Here is a 7,195-nt window from a genome sequence, read left to right on the forward strand (position 1 = left end):
CTCTGGTCAGCCAGGCCAGTCTTCTTCCCCGCTGATCTGTCTTTCAGGACATGGGGACAGCCTACTCCTGCACCTTTAAGATTTCCTTCTTGGAGAATGTCCAGCCTTCCTGAATGCCTTTGCCCTCAGGACTGCCTCCCAAGGGACTCTGTCAATCAGTCTCCTATACAGGCCAAAGTCTGCCCTCCAGAAGTCTAAAGTGGACTGACCCTCCTTCCCTATAATCTCATGATCGCTGTGCCCAAGACAGCCTCCAACCCTCACATCACCCACAAATCTCCCTGTTCACAAACAACAGGTCCAGTGGATGCCTTCCCTAGTTGGCCCACTCACCAGCTGTGTCAGGAAGTTACCTTCCACATGCTCCAGGAACTTCCTACACTGTTTCCTGTCTGTTATATTTCCAGCAGACATCTGGTAAGTTGAAGTACCCCACAAGAACAAGGGCTAACAATTGTGAGACTTCTCCCAGCCGCTTATAAAATGTTTTTCCTGCCTCTTCATCCTGGCTGGGTGGTCTACAACAGATTCCCACCATACCTGCCTTGTTGACCTTCCTCCTGATTCTTACCCATAAACACCCAACCCTACTGCAGCCATCATTAAGCTCTAGACAACCCCTAACCTACATGGCTACTCCACTGCCTCTCTTTCCTTGCCTATCCCTTCTGAGGGGTAGCCCTTCTGAGCACACCAGGTGTGCGAGTCATCCCACCATGTTTCCATGATGGCACCTATACCATCATTTTCCTGCTGTACAATGGCTTCCAGCTCCTCCTGTTTGTTGCCCATGTTGCATGCACTGGTGTAGATGCACTTCAGTTGGGCTATTGATACCAGCACCTTTCTGAGGGAGAAGCCCTAATTTCTACATGACAATTCACAGGCACTTCCATGCTTTCTAACACATTAATAACCCTTGTGTATTTGTTGCTGCATGGATTTCCATCTCCTGTCTGCACTGAGATGGCAGACTGAAGGACCTCGCTTTCACACTATCCCTCAAACATTGCCATGACATCCACAGGCATCTGGTGAGACTCATTTTACACTTTCTCCCCCTTCAAATCCAGTTTAAAGTTCTTTCAATACCCCTGCTAACTCCTGTGCAAAGATCCTTTTCCCCTTTTGAGAAAGGGGCACCCAGTCTGTCACCAATGAGCCTGGTGTCGAGTAAACTGACCCATGATCAAAAAACCCAAAACTTTGCTTGTGACATCAGGTTCAGAGCCAGGTATTGATCTGCTGGCTCTTCCTGTTTCCTACCTCATTATTCCCTGCAACTGAAAGGACAGAGGAGAACACTACCTGCACATCTGATCCCCTATCGAGTCATCTCAAAGCCCTAAAGTCTGTCTTGACTGCCCTTGGACTTCTTGCTGCAACTTCATTGCTGCCTACCTGAAAAATCTATAATGGATAATAATCTGAGGGCCATACCAGGGTAGGAAGCTTTCTCTTCACATCTTTAACCCTGGATAACCAGGGGTACAGGAGATCTCCCTAAGAAGTGGAACCAGACTGCATATTAGGCCTTCTGCTCCCTGCAGAACGGGGTCTCCTATAACAATAACCCATCTTTCTTCTTTATGGGAGCAGTTTTGATGCAGGGCACAGGTTGACTTAACCTCGGTGACACCTCCGAGCTAGATGAACCATTGACTTAATTATTGTTCCGTTCCACTTGCAGAGACTCATAAGTATTATGCAAGGCCACCTGGGAAGGTGGCATAGTCACACAGGAGATGCAGCTACTGCACCAGGCAGGAACTTGTCACCATTGCCCCCATCCCTTAGATCACTGTGTTTAGCCATGTAGGAAGAAGACAGGGAATCCTCTCTATTGTGCATCCTTCAAGTTGCTCAGGTATGTCAAAATGGCAAGCACAAGACACTGTGAAACTCTGTTAAGTAAGGAAAATCCCCAAGAGGTTTAAGGCTTTCTCCAACATGGAAGCCTGTACATAAGAAATATGTTATATATAATCAATAATACACTGCCTAATTGTCACAATGTGATATTTAAACTACATCACCTTATTGTCAAAGAATAACATTACTATACTGCAGGCTGTGTGCAAACATTGATTCCTAGGTGCAAGCTGGTATACCGACATAAAATTTACTTTTAAAAAATTCATTTTGTCCCCGTCTTCCTAGTCGGTATAGAAATGAATGAGAAAAGTTACAAGAGGAACTCTACAGACAACACTGTCACACAGCTGCTCTGTCAAGCCACCCAAGCCAGGAATGATCCCAGGCATTCAGCAGAGAGGCCCTTCTATTTCCCTGCAGTAATCCATTTACAACCTGCTACTGTATTTTTACTGCAATTACCCTTCAACAGTCAACAGTTCAGAATTTATGTGCATTAAAATATAAATCAAAGTAAAACCACCAAATGAGAGTACCTCTTAACTAACTCCAACAAAACCTCTTAAAGAATATTCAAGGATACTAGCAGTACTACAAATTAGCTTTAGATCAAAAGAAGTGTTTTATCTAAAACTATGGCGATTCTCTTGTTTGGAAAACAACAGAATCAAGGACACACACAAACATGAAATTCAAATGTTAATCCATATATCAGATGTTTGCAACTTCTGAAAATTACTTTCAATTACCAAAATCAAGAATACAGGAAAAGGATTGAAGCAATAACAACTACTCCCTCAGACCACCTCTGAATACCAAAAAGAAAACACTGATTTTACACAGACACTTTTTTATTTTCATAGTACAATTTAAGGTATGTGAGTTTAAAAACAAGCAGAGAATAAGAACTGTACTCTTAACAAAGCACAGACAGTAAAGGAAATTCAGAAAACATGTTTAAAAAGAGATAGCAAAGCAACTGACTAACATCTTTTTCCAAAATGATTCTTGGACTAATGAACTGAAGCTATTCTGTTACTGCTATGCTTATTTGTACAACACGCCAAGTATTTTTTGAGATAAGACGGATGAGTAGATACACACATGCATATGAAAATATAAACTAAGGCAATCTGGAATGCAAACCATAATATTTTACTGATACTAGAGAAGACACACTAATAATCCTCAGAAAAAAAAAAAGTCACAGAATGGTTTGGGTTGGAAGGAGACTTTAAAGGTCATCACATCTAACCCTCCTACCACAGGCAGGGACATCTTTCAGTAGATCAGGTTGCTCAGCGCCCCATACAACCCGACCTTGAACATTTCTAATTGTGGGACATGCACAGCTTCCCTGGACAACCTGTCTCACCACCCTCAAAGTGAAAAACAACGCCTTATTCCCAACCTGAATCTACCCTCTTTCAGTTTTAAACCATTGCTCCTTGTCCTGACATTACAGTCCCTGGTAATAATTCTCGTCTTTCTTCTGAGCACCCTTTATATACTGGAAGGCTGCTATAAGGTCTCTCCTGAGTCTTCTCTAGGCTGAGTAACTCCAACTCTCTCAGCCTTTCTTTATAGGAGAGGTGTTCCAGCCCTCTGGCCATTTTTGTAGCCCTCCTCTAGGCCCAGTCCAACAGCTCCATGCCCTTATGCTGGAGGCCCCAGAAATGCACACAATACTCCAGATAGGGTTGGTCTCATGAGAGCAGAGTAGAGGCAGAGAATCACCTCCCTTGACCTGCTGGCCACACTTCTTTCATGCAGCCCAGGATACTATTAGATTTCTGGGCTGCAAAAGCACATTGCCAGCTCATGCCCAATTTTTCATCCACTGGTATCCACAATCCTCTACTAGGCTGCTCTCAATCCCTTCATCCCCCCGTCCATATTGACACTGGGGGTTGCTGCAGCCCAGGTGGAAGACTTCGCACTTGGCCTTCCACAACAGTAAAGACTATTATTTCTGTTTCCACTTAAAATCTGGAAGATATTTAGTGGTTCCAAAGAAAACTAGCAGATTTTAAACTTTACATAGACTTTTCAATCTTGAACTTGTAACCCTGCATGTAACCTTGCATGAAATATCATCTGCCCCTAAAATGTAAATGTATGTGTGATTTTAGTAACATTCCATGGAAAAGTATGTGGCATGTATTTTGGTAGGAGGGAGGGAAAGCAGTAAAAGTATTGTTTGATTATAATGGCGTTGAAAACACAGCTTTCTGCGTCATATCCAACCCTGCAGAATTTCCACAGGGCTGCTCTTCAAGCAAAACAGATCTTTGTTATGTATCATTATCAATTATACAAACACCATAATGTGATTAGAAACATAACTGGTTCAGCACATATATTCATAACATCCAGCTTTTCAATTTTCTTTCTTACTGGCATGAGTCACCTTAGCATAGGTGAAAAACTCCAACAGTTAAAACTGCAAAGAGCAACTTCGAGTTTTCAGATTCCAAGGTGAAGTTAATTAACTAGTCAACTAACTGGTAACTACATGACATCTAACCAGTAAAGCTAAAATAAAGAAGAATTAACAAAACCCCAAAGACACACAGGAAACCCAACAGAAAGCCACACATACAGGAAACAAAAGAAAGACTAAAAAAAACAACAAAATGCCAAACCCCCCCCAATCCCACCAAAAAAATAAAAAAATAAAAGTCACCACAAACCCTGCTAGCCAAACCAGTTAACAGCTAATAAACAAAACCCTCTTAGTGAAACAAAAAGCAATGTAGTGTTAATCAATCACAGCAGAGGTGCCACAGAGCAGCAGGTGAGAAACTGCTCAGGACAGATTAAATCAGCAGTAGTGTTAACAAGATCTTATACAGCGAACAAAGACATAATGACATTTTCTAACCCCATGTTTTGGTTTTTTTTTGTAGTTGTTCCACTGAACCAAAGCTGACAGCTGGAGAAGTCTTCCCTTTTAAATTTGTATGCTTAGTTTCCTTTAATTTTCTGGAGTTTGTATACCTGATGGCAACATATATGAACAGATGCATGTAAACTTACATCGACTATGTAACTATGTCTAGGAAAGAATTGTTTTTACAATAAACCTAATCATGTACTTAGGTATGTACTACCTAGTGCTATAGAGATGTGCATGGCACAAGTAAAAATTGGACGGACTGTACAAAGCTTTCTTGCTTAAATTGTGTTTTGCCTACTGATATGACAGTGCCAGTGCTTTTTTTTATTATTTTTTCTAATTAATTTTCATTCATAATATTTTGCAGATGCACATACATATATACATATATATATACATACATATATATATATATATATATATAAAGACAGGGCACCACCAACATTGTTTAGCTTTTTAGTAGATTTCTAGTATCTGTACCCAGGAATAACATATTGTAGTACTGAAATATTTTATTCTTTTAAGGACTAAACTCAAATTTATTAAAGTTGGAATTGCTTGAGTGCAAGTTTCCAGAAGCCTCTTCTGTAATTTGGCCTCTTATTTGTAAGGACAGCATTTATCCTTTCCATGTCGGGAGGAGAGAGGGGGGAAAAAATGCTACAAATTCTACTATTTCACTTCTGTGTAGACACCCCAACTAAATAAGCCACATGTTCTCAGAAGCTGAAAAATGCTGTTGCTTTCCTTATGACCAAAACCTTCTTTTTTTTTTTTTTTTTCAAGGAAGAGTATTTTTCTCATATACCTAAGTGAGATTAAAGAGAAATTAAACCACCACACTTCATACTGAAAATGAAAGAGATGAAAGTAAGGATGAAACACTCATACATGGAAGGAAGACACAGTCTCTTCTCACTGCTAACCTCTACAGCTAATTCGTTCAAAAGTGGTCTCTCTCTTTAGGGGAAGTGCTTATTTACAGCACACCTACTGATGTTATGTCTACAACTAAAACTCCATTTCTGGAACTGGTAACCACAGAAAAGCACTGAAAGAAAGCACAATCAACAATGGTTAGTAACGATAAAGGGGCGCATGCAAACAATTTAAGCTGTGGTATTCGTGCCTTACTCTACAGAGCATGTTTTCGTGACTCCGCATTCGCTCTGCACACTATCTGGAAACCGTAAATAAAAGGGTGAGCAGTCGTGAATTACCAAGGCTGTCTTCCAAAGTCGCTCAATTTCCTGTATGTGTTTAGACCTGCCTAGAAGAGTGGTACTGATACTTACATAAAACCGTCACAGCACCAAGACTCAGTTTCTTCTTTGAGACCGTGAGCGTTCAATTTCACTCACGACAGACCACTCAGGACGGCGTTACCCAGCCTGAAGGAAGGTTACGCTGCCACAGCTCGGCCAGCAGCTCATGCTGCCGGTCTGGCAACTCGCAGTTCTTCCCTTTTGCCTTCAAGGCAGGATTTCCAAGCTACGAACAAGGCTGGCATGGGCTTAACAGCGGGAGCTGGATGAAGCCAGGCCATCGGGCAGCGCCGAACTTCCCCAAGGTCCCAGCCGAGGTAGCCCCCAACCCAGAGGGTTTCGGGCAGAGACCCCCGCCTCCGCAGGGCGCGGCGCCTGTGGGGACCTGGGCCAGAGGCGGCCTCTCCCCCCATAAACCACCCAGCCGAAGGCCCACCACCTCCCGCCATTACGCTTCCCCACAGCCCCCTGCCCACGGGGGCGCGTCCCCACACCAGAATCGCCGCCGCGCCTGGGGACGGCCAGCCTCGGTAGCCTGCTGTTTACGTCCGCACGCCCGCGTTACCCTTTGCTCTCACCTCCTCCGCTCCGCTCCTCTCGCCTGCCGACGGAGCCGAGATGCCCCCGTCCCGCCCCACCCGCGATGCGACGGGCTGCCACCGCCCAGATGTGCGAAGTCTCCCGGCTGTGCCCGCTGCCGAGCTCGCCTCATCTCGCCAGCTCTCAGGCCCGCCGACCCCACCCGAGCCTCCACAGGCGGCGCCGGGATCGCGGCCAGCGCCGCTGGGCACTCACCGGCTCCTCACAGGGGCTCTCCCCGGCCCTTCCCGGCGCCTCCGCGCCCGCCACTCGGCGCCTCCATTTGCTCAACGGCCGCTTCTCTCTCCCTCGCTCCGCTCCGGATGCGGCGCCCTCCGGAGTGCGCACTCCGCCGGGTCTCCAGTCCGCGGGCAGCCGGGCAGTCACTCAGCGGCTGCAGCGGTAAGCAGCGGTAAGCAGCGCCCGCCCGCCCCCCCGGCGGCGAGGCTCCCTCCGCGCAGGCAGGGCGCTGCGGCTGCCACCGTCTCGCTACCCCTTTGTTCACCGGCGGCTCCTGGCGGCGTGGCGGCGCTGACAGCTGCCGGCGGCGCTCCCCGAGCCCAGGCAGCCGCCTCAC

The 7,195-nt window shown here is 45.4% G+C and overlaps 1 protein-coding gene across 3 annotated transcripts in view; it reads right to left on the reverse strand.

Moving 5' to 3' along the window:
• The window catches only part of ANKIB1 (ankyrin repeat and IBR domain containing 1), a 95,521-nt gene extending 88,497 nt beyond the window's left edge, over positions 1-7,024 (reverse strand). For all 3 annotated transcript variants that reach the window (XM_065666380.1, XM_065666382.1, XM_065666379.1), the window contains exon 1: positions 6,835-7,024. The gene's annotated coding sequence lies outside the window, so the exon portion shown is untranslated. The remainder of the gene's footprint in view (positions 1-6,834) is intronic.
• Positions 7,025-7,195: the final 171 nt, after the last annotated feature.

This window comes from Lathamus discolor, chromosome 2 (genome assembly GCF_037157495.1).
Source record: "Lathamus discolor isolate bLatDis1 chromosome 2, bLatDis1.hap1, whole genome shotgun sequence".
In the NCBI taxonomy this organism is placed as follows: domain Eukaryota; kingdom Metazoa; phylum Chordata; class Aves; order Psittaciformes; family Psittacidae; genus Lathamus; species Lathamus discolor.